The 16,847-nt window shown below is 40.3% G+C and overlaps 1 long non-coding RNA gene across 2 annotated transcripts in view; it reads left to right on the top strand.

Annotated features, from left to right (window-relative positions):
• Window positions 1-1,284: 1,284 nt before the first annotated feature.
• Window positions 1,285-16,847, top strand: part of LOC132647990 (uncharacterized) — a 62,226-nt gene continuing 46,663 nt past the window's right edge. For both annotated transcript variants that reach the window (XR_009586313.1, XR_009586312.1), the window contains exons 1-2: window positions 1,285-1,424; window positions 2,562-2,666. This is a non-coding gene — a long non-coding RNA (uncharacterized LOC132647990). The remainder of the gene's footprint in view (window positions 1,425-2,561; window positions 2,667-16,847) is intronic.

The following is a 16,847-nucleotide window of genomic DNA, read 5'->3' as shown; positions in this document are numbered from 1 at the left end:
GGGCTGGGGAGGTCAAAGAGCTAGCCACTGAGTTCATACCAGAGACAGTCCCTGTTCTCCTTGCTAGGTAAATCCACTTGGATACTGAGCTGCCATGGGCTTCATCCGAGCAGGTGTTCTAGGTTCTATCCATTGATGGTCCTTGGTTGGAGAATCAGTCTCAGATAAGCCCCTGCACCCAGATATATTTGGTCCTTGTGGAGCTCATGTCCTCTCCAGGTCTTACTAATTCCTCTTCTTTCATATGATTCCCTGCACTCTACCCAAAGTTTGGCCATGAGTCTCAGCATCTGCTTTTACACTGCTAAGCAGAATCAGGCCCTCTGTGGTAGGCTCCTGTCCTGCTTCTTGTTTTCTCCTACTTCCAATGTCCATCCCATTTGTCTTTCTAAGTAAGGATTGATCATCTTACCCTGGGTCCTCCTTCTTGTTTAGCTTCTTTAGGTGTACAGATTTTAGTATGTTTATCCTATCTTATAGGTCTAGTATCCACTTATAAATGAGTACATAAATTGTGTGTTTTTCTGCTTCTGGGATACCTTACTCAGGATGATCCTCTTTAGGTCCCACCATTAATGGATATTTTTAAAGCTTTGTGACTTTCTCAAGATCTAGCCTGGCCATATTTATTACTTTATTACCCAGTCATCACCATCTGGATGCCAGCTATGCCTATAGAATGGGTCAGGTATGACTGAGTGAGTGAAGTGTCGCCTAGACTCTTCTCTGCGATAATGTACAGTCACTGCTCCTTACATTTCTGTGGCTTATACCCACATTTGTTTCTGGCTTCAGCACCAACCAGCCTGGCATCCCTCCCTGACATCCTACCAGGCCTTGTGCCCCATCAGCAGACCCTCAGTCAAGCTGTTTCTAGCATCCTCTCTCTGCTCCTTGCGACTTCTTCCCACACCAAGCCCTGGAAGGGGCTTAACAAAGCCATCCAGCAGCCCTTCTGAAGGGCTCTGTGGGTGGCAGGGGTAGCAAGAGGTGAGGGTGGTGAATGGGTAAGCTGTCAATCTCCGGTCCGTTCCTCTGGTTCCCATTTCCACGTCTTTGCTAAAATGGAATTTGAATTTCAAAAGGTTTAAAGAACATTTCTCAAGCCCACAATTTCCCAGCAGCTTGAAAAACCTCTTAAAACATTACCTTCAATCTGCTGCTACTGGTGAGTGGATGCTGGGTACTTATGTGAATGGTGTCGTGCTGGCGAGTTGGAGCTGCCTCCCCCGTGTCCCTGGCTCACCCACAAGGGAGCATTCAAACCAACTAGGCTTCGGTTGGCTTCTGGGAAGAACAATCCTGCTCTCAGGAAGCTGACACCTACTGTGTCTCCTCACTGAGGAGAAATTCCCTCACTGTGTAAGTGAGGCTCACCTAAACATGGAAATGGAGAGCTGGAGAGCCCGAAGCAAAGATGAAAAGTGGGTTTCTTCCTGAAACTGGGGGAGGCGCGGGTGTGTGTGTGGGGGTTGATGCTGGCTCACTGTTTCCAGCCCTCCGGTAGCTGCCGAGGCTCATATCTCCACTGTGACCTATCTCTGGCAGCACCATCATTTTTATTTAGAGTGAAGCTGCTGAGGGGACTTCAGCGGGGGGTTCCATTGTCAGTTTCGCATTACAGACCATTAAAATGGAGTGTTACTGTAAGAAGGCCGCCTGCTAGACAGTTCTCAGAAGAGCCTTGTGCCTTTTCTGAGAGCCACTTGCGTTCGCCCTCCGTTTTCAGGAGGGGGTGGAGAAGGGCCCCTAACGAACTGAGCCTTTTTAATTGATTATAAAAACAGAAGAGAACACAGCAGTGGGAATTGTTGGCAAGGCTTTATAGCAAGTGGCGAATCACTGCATATTCATTTGTTTCTCTTTGGCCAAGATGAATCCTCTTTCGGTATTAAAGCAAACGTGCTGTGAAGTTACAGTGGACAGGCCTTAACAACTTTTCTTGGATGACAGCCTGATTCTTTTATTCTTTGTTTTTTTTTAATGTTTTAAAAAATTAATGTGTGTATGTGCATGTGTGTGTAATGGTAGGCAGCAGGATCTGAAAATCCAGGAAGTGGTGGGGGTAGACAGCTGAGGGGAGGGCAGCAAAATGGGATTGTTTTGGTAAGGGCAGGAGCTGTGTGGTGCTGACGCAGCCACTGATGTAGCTGAAAGAATGGTGCTGCTAGTGTGGGTGGGAGGTGGGAGAGCGAGTGTGGTGCCATTGGAAAGCTACAGGAATAGCTTCTCTGCAGAAAGGCTCCGCCTCGGCATCTGTGGGGAATTGTCCCCGTGACCCCTGTGGATACCTAAATCCACAGAGGCCCACATACAAAATAGCACTGCCCTGGCTTATAACCTCCACATATCATCTCCTCCTGTGGATTCTGAGTCATTGCTAGATCACCCGTAATCCCTAACATGATATTCATAATGGTTCTGTTGTGTTTAAAAATGAGTTTTACTCCTTGATTGGTTGATTCCAGGCCTGAGAATCTTGTATAGACATGGGACTGACTGTGGCACCAGGATTTTTATAGTTCAGGAAATGCGACTGAATAGAGTCAAATCATTTACAGGACGTTCGTTGGCCTTGGCTTCCTTTTGCTGTTTCACAGTACTTGGAGCTGATCACGTCTTCTACAAACCAAAGGACGGCTCCTGCCTGGTGTGTTGTGTTCCAGGTACCTCCCACCCTCACTCCTCTCCACCCCTCACACTCTTTGGGGCAGTAACACTCAGTCCATAGCTTGTTCATAGACCCCATGGTGGAGTTCTGTAACTGAACTGGGGCTTAAAAAAAATGGTAAGAGTCAAGTATTTTAGATCACACAACAAAATCAGAAACTAATTTAAAACCAAATGTGTCATGAATCCAAGGTGTTTCATAAGTGCTCACCTGTGTATGCAAATTTGATTTCATCTTTAGTAAGTGATAAAATTATATGTTTACCAAAGACTTGCCTTAAAACAAAGTTCTTTATGATGGATTGTTTAATGTTTCATCTGTGTACCTATGTTCTATACCTATATGTCTGGGGTTGCATAAAAACGACATGGGTTAAAAAGGGCCCAAGAGGCAAAGTGCAGAAAGTGAAAGACTTGGGAATACTGAGCCCTAAATGGGATGACTTTATCATGCCCTCCACTCCAGACTCAGAGATCTGTATGGAAGAGGAGACAGAACGATTGGAAGAGCCAGAGGTGGTGGATAATTTCAAGGAAACAATGTTTTCCAGACAAAATAGGATCGTTACACACAGGAACTCACAGAGACTGTGGACACATAGTCCCACAACTAATCAAGACACTATTTTCTGTTAGATAAGAGAAAGTTCATTTTCTCAAATGAATTATCACTGAATATATCAAACAGTCCAGGGTAGCTCCGTGCCCAGAAGTTGGCCAACACAAAAGCGACTCCATGTTTCTTGTGTGTGTGTTGCTTTGTTTTGATTTTTTTGTCTTATTGATATTTTTAGACTGTTTTGATTTGCACTCTGTGTGTGCATGTGTGTGTGTGTGTGTGTGATGTGGTGTGTGGTATGTGTTGAGTGTGTTGAGAGAGATAGAAGAAGAGCAAGAACATGAAGCTTAGTAGGTAGGGAAGTGGTGAAATCTGAGATTTGTTGGGTAGGGGAAAAATATGACCGAAATATTTTTTTTTATTAAAAAAATAGGGAAAAAGAAGACTCCAAATGGGAAAGGTTCAAGAAATTCTGGTTTAAACCAGTTTTTTCCTATCTTACTTAGACTGTTAGCATGCCATCTCCAAACCCTGCTCCTTTCCACATGGGCCTCGTTGTTCCTATTCATCCTTGAAGCCACAGATTAATCCTGCTACCTCAGGCAATCCTCCTGAGAACATTTATGACACTATTCTTGGGCATATGTGAGCAAATATTTACTACCCCCTCCCTAGGTAGGAAACCTCTAAGAGACCAAAGCAATGATGCTACCGAACTCCAACTTGGTGAGCCTGTGAGTTTATTTAGAAGCATGGATAACCCAAAGGCAACTACATCACAGAAAGCCCACCTTTGCATAGATGACAATTTATGAAAGTCCTAAGTGTCTGGTGTTCCTGGAGCTCAGAAGGGGGGATTGGATCCTCTCAAACTAGAGTTAAGGATGGTTGTGAGCCACCGTGTAGTTGCTGGGAACTGAACATGGTTCTTCTACAAGAGTCACAGGTGCTCTTGACTATTGAGCCATCTCTCCAGCCCCTATACTTTATTTTTTTATCTTGTCACTTGCTAAATAGAAACCTTCAGGCCAGCTACCTCCAGGACCGAGTGCTTGCCAGCTTGTTGAATGAGGTAGAATGAAGGCAGTCATGGCTAGGAGAAGCTTATACACAACCACTCCCAGAGAGACTTTTATAGGAAGAGTGCAGACTAGTACTAAGCTAATTGGTTTTTGAAAGCAGAAAGTTAAAGGAGGAAATAAAGCATACACTGTATTTTTAGCTAAAACATAAATACACCTCAGTTTTCCAACTCCATGATGTGCCTGTCCCTTTGCTTGAGTTTGGGTTCTGATGACAAAACCTTCCATCCTCTTTCTCATGATTATCATGCAAAATGCTCTATTTTCTTTTTTAAGTAAGAAAAACTAAAACATGTCATATGGCCAACCTGAGAGAAGAATCACATACATAATCACATATATACATTTATATATATGTCTTTATACATACTGCATATATTATATATGTGTTTATAGATACACAAATATATAAGTATATACTTATGTGTATGTAAATATATACACAAATATGTTTATATTTAATGTAATAATTACATATATATTACATATATATATATATTGCCATTTCTTTGCCCACACTAAGCTTAGTAGCTTTTCTTGTTTGTGTCATTAGCTAACATTCCTATCATTTTAATAGAAACATTCCTTTCCACAACCGTATTTCAGGGAGTTGTACAAAACATATTTAAGTTATTAAATTGCAATAAATTATATAACTGGAACCTATGGGTTTGAGTGTTTACTCTTTTTCTAATGTCGGTCTCTCTCGTCATTTATGATGTTTCATGGAAGTAAGAGCAGTTCTTTTAAATAGTAAGTCTCTTTAAGAACATGTTGAAATCATGGTTGGTTTCCTCCAGGCAGAGTTCACTCTCTGGTCCATTCTTCTGCTGATCATTTGCTTCTGGTCATTCCTTTGAATCGGCTGTCTATGTAAAAATCATGGCTGACATCCTGTGACGTCCAAGCTCTGATGCCAGGAGGGTCACGAGAGATTGAGTGATTGAAGAGAGTAAGAGGAAACACAAGGAGATGAGACAGACTTTACTTAAAGACACACAGTGTACTAGGCAGAAACCCAGGAATATGCCAACAGGCATGGACCACATACGGTGGGCAGATGCAGACATGCAGTCTGGCACACAGGTTGCTTTCAGGGATGGAGATTGACACACATAGCAAGCCAGCAAAAGTGAAGGCTAAGGCCTCTGAACTCAAGGCCATATTTGTAAGAGGGCAGTCAAAAGATAAATAATTTGCTGAAAATAATTATAAAGAAAATGCAGCACTGTTTACTTTGGAGTTCCCTAGACATCTGGTGTCACCATAGGTTCCCATAGGATATCTGATATCCATAGATATCTGACCCATAGGTTCCCAGATATCTGATGTCAACCCTGTTTTAGCTGACTCATGCTGATATTTATACCAGTCCCATATTGTCTAAACACAAACTGGCCCTTGTGGCCTTCTCTTCCCAATACATCCCTAGAACAAGAAATAGGTTAAGAAGGACACAGCATAGAAATTCACTTAATCACTGTTTTATGTGACTCAGAAGACTTTAGGAATGACTCAAGAGCCAGAGTTTAGTATTAGATTTGATGGAGAATAAATGGCCATGTAGAAACATGATTGGACAATCTGTCTAAAGACATTTCTATTAAAATTCTTCAGATGATGGCCTCAGAGGCTATCAAATTACCAGAGCTTCCAGGCAAATTTTCTCTACCTGTCAAAAGTTCCTAACTTACAAGAGTCACAGACCAAGAGAAAAAAACCCAGCCAGTTCTGCTTGTTTCATTTCTCAACTTTTCTATGATGTACGCCTTCCTACATGATGTAGGACACTTTCTAGAATTGGTGATTTATAGATATTTCCAGGCAAGATAGGGTGGAAAATTGTTTTAATTATCTTCTTTTATATAGAAAGAAGAGAGAAGTTTAGAGTAATGCTTCCCATTCCTATTATTCACATAAAGGGATAAGTTTGGCTTCTGTGTGTTACTTTTAGGGAGAAAGACAATCAGGAGGAGGAGACAGGTGAATGTCAGTAGATGGCTGTCAAAAACCTTCCCAGTATTCTTTAGTTTTAAGTAGTTAGCTTCCCATACTATGGGAAAGAGTACCATACTTTGGGTGTCATTTTCTGAGCCATTAGCAATAGTCTAAGTAATTTCAGGATAAAACCAATAGTCTTTGGAGCAATCCGAGCAGCATCAAGTGAAGGTGAGAAATGTTAACTTTCCATTTTCCACTAAGAAAACTAACAGCTAAGGGTTGTCTGCCAACTCTGAGGTTTGCACTTTTGAAACAGTTTCAAACATCTCCCCAGGACTAACAACTATATCACAAGCTATATGACAAGCAAATGTAATCATGTTTAAAGTCACAAAAATACTGGCAAGTGAGGTAGATTATATATAGCAGAAATATCTGAATCAAAACTAGATTTTAAGAGGCATGGTGCATTCTGGGCTCATTCTTAGCTCTTGGTGCTGGTATCAAGGGAAGAATCATGGTGCCTAGGTCTGGAAATGTTAGTGGGTGTTTTATTAGAACCTTTGCTTGCCTACTGTATGCCATGTAATGAGTAAGCACCAGTTGGGAGGAGTATTATTCCGTGGTTGGGACTGGTTAGAATATAATAATGCTTATAAGGCAGAGTGAACAAGTACCGCAATCAGCATGAGGACTTTGGGCCCACTAGAAAGACTTAAGAGATTTCCAAGCTCTTCAGTGGTCAGCAGCAACAAATGAATCCACTTAGCTCATTTGAGAATCTCACCTCTAGATATTGGCTTGAGTACCAGTTCCAAGAGCTGAGGAAAGAGAGAAGTCATCATCCTGAAAAGGCTGTTCCTCACAATTCTGTCCTTCCTCAAGGCCAGGGTCAACTTCTTTTCATGGAGAATGATAATAATAATGTTGAAAAGACATTATTTTCTTTTCCCTAGATCAGCAGAAGCAAAGGCTGAAGTATGGACAGATGGGTGGTAGGAGGCTGCTACACAGAAACAGCAAATGAAAACCCAGGCTTTCAAGCCTGCCAGAACTTCATGGGTACAGGCACTTGTCAGGATCCTCTAGCCCATCTGTGGAAATGACATTCATCATCTCCCTCTCTGAGGTCTGAAGGTGTGTGCTAAGGAGATAACACCAGAGTCCACTGTTTGAGAAGTTGATAAGTGTATCCCTCCAGAAAGTCAAGATAAATGTCAAGGAGGTGCTTGGTGAGGGAAAAATATTTGAGGCATCCAACAGTTCTACCAAGCTGTGATGCTCATGAATCACAACAATGACCAGAATGGCATGATAACCTTAAAAGTAAAGTCATGCCATATATACCTTGGTGGTAACCAGTAGCTTTCTAACAGGACTTCAGACAGTCTCAACAAGAGAAAAATTCAGGCCTGCTATCCAAGGCTAATGGAATCATGAATCTTAGAGGAGAACTTAAACTGCCATTTTACTTAACCAGCATAATCCCTAATTGATTCTATATATTTATCATTATACCCACAGCTAAGAGTAGTTCTTACTGCTCAAGAAAATGTCTCTTTGCAACAGACAGAAACCATTGCAGAAAATCGTGACCAATAAAAATGCAATGTCTACAAAACAATTCCCACACCTAAGGCTCAGGGAACATAGTGGAAGAGGGGCAGAAAAATTTTAAGAGCCAGAGGATCAGGGAGGTTTCAGTGAGACTGTGTCTCTTAGGAATGCCAGCAGCTACACCCATGAAGTCTCACCAATATGAATGCCTACATGTGAGCTGAACAAAACCTGATGACATCAGAAATGCAAAAGTGAATGGAGAAAAGCTCAGGAAGTCTTAACTCTATACAAAGAACTACTGGCACCAAAAGAAGGCTGGGAAGTGAGTGGGAGACATCGCCTTCCCCAGGGAAGAGCACAGTATTGATTTTCCAGTACCAACTGGTCAGCCTTGAAAACAGACGTACAAGCAACATTCAGAAGACTAAGGAGCTTATGTTTAGGAACATATGCATTTATGCATTCAACAACAATTAATGAAAGAAGAGGCCATGAATTCGAAAGAGCAAGGCGGGGTATATTGCAGGGTTTGGAAGAAGGAAGAAGGAAATAAGGTAACTATATTATAATCTCAAAAATCAAAAGAAATAATAAAGTAAAAAGAAATAAAACTCCATTTTTAAACTTGTTTTCATCCCCTCTTTAAATATATTCTACTCAGTTTCTCATTGTTTTGTTAGTGAGAAAAGTGAGCAATTTTGTTTTTAAGGAAAATAAGCATTTTTTGAGTGTTGGCATGGACTCTGCTTGTGACTGTGAGGAAGTGAAGAGAGCTTACTGTCCAGTGTCTCCGTGGATTGCAGCGGGACCGTTGGATACAAAGACTGTATAAGAAGGGCGATACGAACACTTGTGATTTAATGGGTCACAGTTTGATGTAAATTAGTTAATAATATTGAGTTCATAGATAATGGCCAAACTTCATGCTCAAATTGGCATGTCTATCAAAACTGTACAAATGGAGCCCTCCTTCACTGGTGTATTGCCAGAGGATCCAGACAAAATTTACTTCACCTTTTAAGAGTAATCCAATTTTTATGAAACACCTAGAAGAAAAATTCAAGGAACCACAAACCTCAAGTTTATTAATATTTCTGTTCCAGAAAACTCTGCCAATATTTTTTTATTAACCAATAGCTATGTGATCAGTAAACGGCATCTAAAGAAGAGCATCTCTGAGACACACAGCCCAATAAAACACATGTACTCCAGAGACACTGACTCATTTTGATGCTGGCAAAGCTCTTCATAGGTGTGCCTCTTTACCCCCGACTGCTGTTTTCAAGCAGGGAGCCCCCTTAGCTCAGTCCCTTAAGCTTTCTGAGTTCTCAAGACTCAGCCCTTAGGTTTCCTGTTCCTCCATGTCTTCTCATGTCTTACCCCTTAGTAAGGGTCTGGTACTATGTGTATCTTGGTGCAAATTTAAATAAAAATGTTAACCTGAGAATAGAGGACAGGGGACAAGGATGGAATAGAGAAGGGCTTTGGTGTTTTACATTTTAAATAATTGTGAAGATGATAATTTTTAATTTGATATTTTTGAGCCATCCTTATTGCTTTAAAGCTTTTGTAATCATTTGATAATTTTCATAAAAGAAACATAAAAAGGTAAGAATAAATATAAATTTTAATCTCTGGGATTCTCTTCCCAAGAGAGCATGCTGGGGACAAGTTCTTAGTTTTACCACCTTCACTTTATACATCTTGAAGGTCTTTATGAATGCATGGGAAATGTACGTATGTTCTCTTTTATTTTAACATCCATATATAATTCTATTTCATGAACCTACATAAATTATTCACTCACTTTTCTGTTTGTGGACATTTGACTTACTTCAGTCTTCGGCTTTAAAGCAAGAATTCAAAAAGAACACATCTATGAGCCATTTTAAACATGTGCAAATATATCTTTGAAAAATTTTTCCAGAAGCAGAATCACTGGGTCCATGAGTATATATATATATATATATATATATATATATATATATATATATTCATAATTCTAATAGATACTGCCAAATCACCCTCTGCAAGTCTTGCAACCATTTACTCTCCCACGGGTGATGTATGGGAGTGCCCATTTCCTTACTGCCTGGACAACAAAGTGTATTGTAATGAAAGGCTCTTAATCCTTATTAAACAAATTTCCAGGATTAGAGCCCTTTTGAGAAAAGAATTTATGTTATATCTAAAAACCTTCTCAATTCTTCTAAAACCGTTTCCCTTGGGCAGGAAAAAAAAAACCCAAAACAAAGCAATACTTGCTAAATTCTAGGCAGTGAGCCAAGGATTAGGGACACAGAGGTAAGTGTGATGGGCTTTTAACTTCTTTTGCCTTCCCTATGGCCTCCCTTGACATTTTTTAAGGCCTATTGATTTTATATTTCAAGGTTGAAACTTATACAAGTCTTTTCTCCATCTTTACATGTGTGGTCATAGTAGCGTCTTAACTATTTGCCTGTCCCCTGTTCCTTCCATTTCCAACCTCCAATCCCCATTTCTTTAGGCAACTTTTCTAAGACATGAGAGACAACTTGCTATTCTTTTCCATCTCCTGCCTTGTGGTTTGAATCAGAAAGGACCCTCACAGGCTTATGATTGGAGTGCTTGTTTTCAGGCTGGTGGTGCTGTTTGAGTAAACTGTGGACCTGAAGGTCTGGGCCTGCTGGTGGAGTAGGTCATCAGGGCCAGATCTTTTTTTTTTTTTTTTTTTTTTTCAATGCAGTTTATTCAGGAACATTGAACAATCCTCGGACCCCGGGGAAAGCCAGCCCAGGGCCAGATCTTTGGAGGAGTTATCCACCTCCGGTTCTGAACCAGCTTTCTCTGCCTCCTGGTTTGCTGAGATGTGAGGCGTCTGAGTCCCCACTCCATCACTATCACAAACCTCACTTTTCTATCTCACCTTGATGGATGAAAACTTTTGAAACCATGAGCCAAAATACACCTCTTTCCCCTTAAGGTGTTTATTTCAGGTTTTGTCACAGGGACATGAAAATAACTAAAGTGTGGCTCATGGAATGATGTCAGAATTCTTTCATCCAGGGGCTAATGCCTTCCCAATGTCACAATTACTTGCTTCTTCCAAGCCCTTTCCTTCAGAAGCTCATCTTTGATGGTTTATAATATAAACTTTTGATGATTTCTTTTGATAATTCTCTTACTTTACTTTTCTCCCTGGCCAATTCTCCTTGTTTTTTTTCACTTTAAGTACCATCTACCTATAATATCAGCCCAACACTCTGCCTTAAACCTTGTCATGAGAATTAGAATTATTCTTCATACTGTTCTGAGTTCCCCATAATATTGTTCTGGATGTTTGTTTCTCCTGCTCAACTATGAGTTCATTGTAAGAGACACTATTTCTTACTCATCGTCGGAGCTGCTCAACAGGTGTATTCAATTCTGTAATCACTACTTGCCAAACACACTAGGACAGTATCAAAATCATATTCTAAATAAAAATCATTTCAGTTGTTGTGCTTGGTTGAGATGGAGGCAATCAACCTTATATTAAATAAGCCTTCTACCGATGTCTGTTTTTTTTTTTTTTTTTTTTTTTTCAAAAAGATGGATTTGAGGCTGGATGCATTAACAGGCTAGTATGCAGTAGCAAAGCTACAGTCAATGCTTACTCTCTTGCCTGTGAGTGACTAGACAGTCTCCTGCAGCTTCCCTTGAAGTTAGGCCAGACCATGGACCAAGTTTAGGCCATCAGAAATGCAAGGAGGCAACAAATGCTGTTAATAGTCTAAACCACATATGAAATGCTCTGATGTTCCTCTCTTCTCTCTCAATACCTAGATATAGAGGAAGTAGCAGAAAACTGAGGTCCTAGAGAATGGTGGAGCCAGATGACAGAACCACTGCATGGAGGGTCACACAGCAAATACTCTGCCATAAATGTGGAAAAGCTGCTTGCTACAGCACTTGGCCTCTCCTGAAAACCCAATTGTGAATAGACCTACAGACAGTTATTTAACCTAAGGTTGACATGGATCTCTCGATGGAAGAAAAGTACAAACTGAATGACATAAGTCAGCAGTATCCGCTGTTCCTCTCTAGAGGCAGTACAGAGCCAGTCTGATGATCCAATGTGACCATGTGTTCAGAACATAAAGATGGCTGACAGTATGCATCCAGGTGCTAAGACTTCTGATGTAGGTTACAGCATCATTAAATAAGTGTTTTCTTTCCCCCAGAACTGACCACTCTGTACATTCAGGAACTGTTATTTCAGTTTCTCAGCAACAATTCTCCCGACATGGAATTTCCCCATGTTTTATCACTGTTACTATGACAATCAAACACCACTATTTTCCACCTGCACCAGTTCAGTGGACTCCCTCTGGGCTCTCTCTACTATTTGCTGTCTTCTTCCCATCATCTCATAGGCTACCCGGGGCAGCTGAACTCAGCTTGTTAAAACAGAAGACAGATAGTTCTAATCCTTTGGAGTCTGTATCAGTCAGCTAGGTCAAGTTCTGCTGCAGCAACAAATGGACTCTAACAATCTCAGGGGCTTCAGAGAGCCAGAATTTAAGTGTTATTCAGGTAAAGTCTGATGTAGGTAAGAAGGTTCTTATGTCAATCACATCTACTTGAAGGTCATGGAATGAGGCAGAGAGAGGTGGAGGAGGCAAGCTGTGCCTTTACTGCCCTGATATGGCAATCATGCCTGTCACATCCACTCATAAACAGATTCTTATGACTAGGTGTGTAGTGTGAATGTAGCTGCAAAGAACGCTGGGATAACTAAAAGAGGACAGTTTTTCTGTTAGGACTCTCGTGGATGTTTCTCTTACAGGACAAGCCAAAGTCGTAATGTGTAGGGCTTTGCCAAAGAACTCTTTAGAATGTTCTCATGCCATCCCTATCCTGTACTATGGGCTTTCTCTCCTTGCCAGGCCTCTAGCTTCACTGGACGCTTTACTCGGTTTTGCTGCCTCAGCTGCATTGCTCCACGGTCTCTCACCCTGCCACATCTGCTCTCCTTAACAGTCCTTAAGTTATTCACTTCCATCTGGTCCTCGCTGGAAACGAGCCCTCCACATCTGCAGCAGTGCAGAGCCCTCCCGTGCTGGTATCACCCCATGGATACCTTGTTCATCTTTAGTGTATTCATCTTGTCCATTTAATCATCTCTTCTACCAGAACATGAGTTCCTTGAGGTCAGATCTTTTGTTTCAATGTCTGTAAAGAGTCTGGTACAAATTGACATGCAAGTATTTATTCTGATAAACCATTGGTTTGCAAATTGTCCTGCAATTCTCTATTAACTTTACCCTCTACATCCTGACCCTAACCCTCGGTGGTATGATTCCAGACATTAAAGTTTAGTTACCTTCAAAAAGAGAGATGAAAAAACCCTCTTCAACATATGTCTGTGACAAGCACAGTGAGAAAAATCAATTCTACAGACACACCTTGTGAATGATGAAGCAATATGTTACATACGGTGGATGGCATATTTATTGCTGTGTATCTGTTTGTTTCTGTTGAGATGTAAAAACTCCCAGCTGAAGTTTCTCCATCATATATTTAACCCAAATCTAATTTAAATATTTTCTAGTTTTTCCAATGCAGAACAGTATCTGTGCTCTCTCTCTCTCTCTCTTTCCCTTTCTCCCTCTTTACCTCCCTCTCTCCCTGTCTCTCCCCTTCTCTCAACAATTGCCTCAGCCTCTGAAGAGTCAAAATAAAATCATTCAACCTTATAGCTGAATATTTCACAATATAGCACCTCCAACCTTTCTTACAGGAGACAACTTACATTCCTAAAATTAATTCTAATTATTTCTGCAGCTTGTTATTGAAGAATAAAAGCATATACTTGGACAAAGCCAGTTGAAGGTAGGGAATGAAATCATGGTCCAGGTTTTTCCACAAAAAGCATTATTCTGCTGGGAGCTGCCCTCATTTAGTGAGGGATGGTTAGCACCTACCTCTGGTTTCCTAGCAACACAAAGCTGTCCTGCTGCTAGGACTGAGGGTCATTTTTGTATCTTCCCATCATTTTCTCTTGGTCTCTGTGAAGAGAAATTACTCTAGAAAATTCCCAGAACAGAGGGCACATTGCAAAGGGTGTATGTGTGAAATGGGGATAAGGAATGGTGCATGCATTTGGAGAGGGAGATGGGGAAAAGGTGGGGGGAGAGAGTAGGAATGACCTAAAGGGTTCAAAGAAAGATATCTTAGTGAAATTGTCAAAGGAACCAGAAGGTTTTGGGGAATGTGTCTTCTCACAGTGGCTCACACAGTTGCTCTAATGGAGTCCAAGACCAAGGATGTTCCTTTGACAACTTGAAAACTTACAGCTTAGTTTGTTGGACATAAAACTGGAATAATGAAACATTATAGACATCATTTTCTTTGCTTTTTATAAGCTCAACCTATAAATGATCCTTGTTTAAATTCTGTAATTATTTTACAAAATAGCTATGTTTAAAATTTGATTTTCAGAGGCCATAGTCCCCCATGGATATCTCTGTGGACAGAGAACAGTTTTAAGAATCCAGACAGGTCTGAACTCATTCTCTGACATCCACCTGTTAGCTCTGTGATATCAAATGTTATCTAATTCCCTGGAAATTGGTTCTTCTTGTGTATAAAATGATAGTAATAACCACATGTGAAGTCATTACTTATCTCTGATCTGTCTGTCCTTCTGTAGTCTATCTATCCATCTATCTGTCTATCTATCTATCTATCTATCTATCTATCTATCTATCTATCTATCTCCATGTATCTATGTTCTGTACTTCCATCTTTCTGCTCGGGATAACCCAGAGCTTTGCATATGCTAGGCAAGTACTCTATCACCGAGTCGTATTTCTTAGCCTCAGCTGTTCCTTAATGATAACACCCTGACTAGGGTGTGTGTGTGTGTGTGTGTGTTTGTGTGTGTGTGTATATTGGTGTTTGTGTGTGTGTGTAACAAAGTGCCCAGCTTCCCATCTCTAAAAGATAGAAATTCAGCTTCTCCATCCAGGAGAGTTTGCCCAATTAGATGTAATCACATGGCTATATGGCATGGCTTCTGTGAAAAACTACTTTTCTGGTTAAAGGAATTGATTCTGCTAAAGTAAACCTTGATCCCTTTTCAGTCATCCTGTTCCAAACCTGGGCTCAAGAAATATATTAAGGGGAGTGATAATGAATGAGACATTGAAAATAAGAGCTGGAGGAGTATGAAAGGAGCAAGAACCTGCATTCTGAAATCCCTCCTGAGGCTGTGCCCACCCCATCTCCAGCTATTTTTTAAACATGAGAAAAAGGAACTCTTTTATTTTAAAGTCACCATTTACTTAAAAGCAAAACAAAAAAGAAAAAATTACAACCTAGGATGGGAACATAGCTCAATAGTGGAGGCTTGTCTAGAGTGCTTAAAACCCTGGGTTTGTTTCCCAGCACAACCAAAATGAATCAAAGCACAAACACACAAACAAAAACCCACAATTCTGATGGGTTCTTTGAAACAGATAGGGCCCTTTGTACAACACAACCAATAAACTGGTTTAGTGAAACCCAATTTGCTTACATTAGAGATTATTTGAATATTTTATTTGATCCTGTAATCACATAAAAGACTCTCTGTAACAATGATTATTTTAGAATTATTATGCTTAAGCAATTATAATGTAGGAATTTTAATTGTATTGCCAGCACAAATATACTCGTTACGAAATTTCCATGCCAGAAAAAAAATCTTTTCTGTGTGTTGGATTTAATCTAGTGTCTCTGTGATGCTTGGGTCCGTTCTTTCATGAGTTTACATTCAAGCAGATGACAGAAATGTATGATTGTTAAGACTTTCCTTAACTCAATGGGAAGAGCCAGGAGGCAGAATAGACATCTTTATGATGACTCGGTACCAAGGTCAAGTCTTTAGCGCCTCATATTTTGGTGTTAATCTTTTAGCATTAACAAACAAACAAACAACTAGAAAAACAGCTTGAGTGTTTGTAGGAAAAAAATTTAAGGATCATGACATCTCTGAGTTTATGCTTCATAATGTGCTTTGAGACAACTCCTAAGTTGTCACAAGATCGGTCCTTCCTTGATACTACTATGAGGATACCATCTCACATTGCTTCACTTGCGGTACCTCTTGCAATGTAATGTCTCCATACATACAACAAATGAAAGAGCCTGTGGGTGAAAGTCAGTCGACAATTGGGCTCATGTAAAATCACTCTCTGTTTAAATAATATGTAGAAGCCTATTAATTCATTGAAGATCCTCTTACCACCAAAAAAAAAAAAATCCCCCAAACATAAAATTTTAGAACATTTTTTTATATAAATTAAAAAGTTAAATAAAAAAGTCATTTGACATTTTCATAGGCCTATGGTAAAGAAACATCTGTATCCATTGTTGTAACTGGGTTTGGTGGTACAAGTGTTTAGCCCCAGCACTAGGGATACAGATGTATACTTGTGAATTTTAGATCAGCTTGATCTACCTAGCAAGTTCTAAGCCAGCCAGGGCTACATAGTGAGACCCTATCTCAACAGACAGACAGATAGACAAACAGATGTTAACATGTAAATTAATTAAAAATGTAATTAATGTAAGCTTTCAGTCACTTTCCTGCAATTTAAACTGAAAAGATAAAAGTCAATGAAAGAAAGAACTCCTAAAATGCTGATTGTGCAAGAGTGTATCACTTTTTGTTCCACCTATCTTTTACCATTTTCTTAGCTTCAAAAGCTAAACGTGGGCTGCTGAGGTGGTTCAGTCGGTAAGGCACATGCTTCCAAGTCTGAGGACCAGAGTTCTATCCCCTACATGGTAGAAGGAGAGACCCTTCTCCCTCAGGTCATTCTCTGACCTCTGTATAGGCATTATGCATGCATACTGTGCTCTCACCAAATCAATCAATAAAATAAAATACAATCAAAATTTTAAAGAGAGTTAATGCCTGTTATTTAGTGATCTTATTCCAGAAGCAGTCTTTCTACTTTGGAAAGTCCACAGCACCACAGCTCCTGATCTAGATGTGTTTGCTTTATCACCAACATCGCGGTAGCTTC

Source organism: Meriones unguiculatus, chromosome 15 (assembly GCF_030254825.1).
Source record: "Meriones unguiculatus strain TT.TT164.6M chromosome 15, Bangor_MerUng_6.1, whole genome shotgun sequence".
NCBI lineage: Eukaryota > Metazoa > Chordata > Mammalia > Rodentia > Muridae > Meriones > Meriones unguiculatus.
Note: the sequence above shows the minus strand (reverse complement) of the source record. Positions and strands in the feature narration are given on the sequence as shown.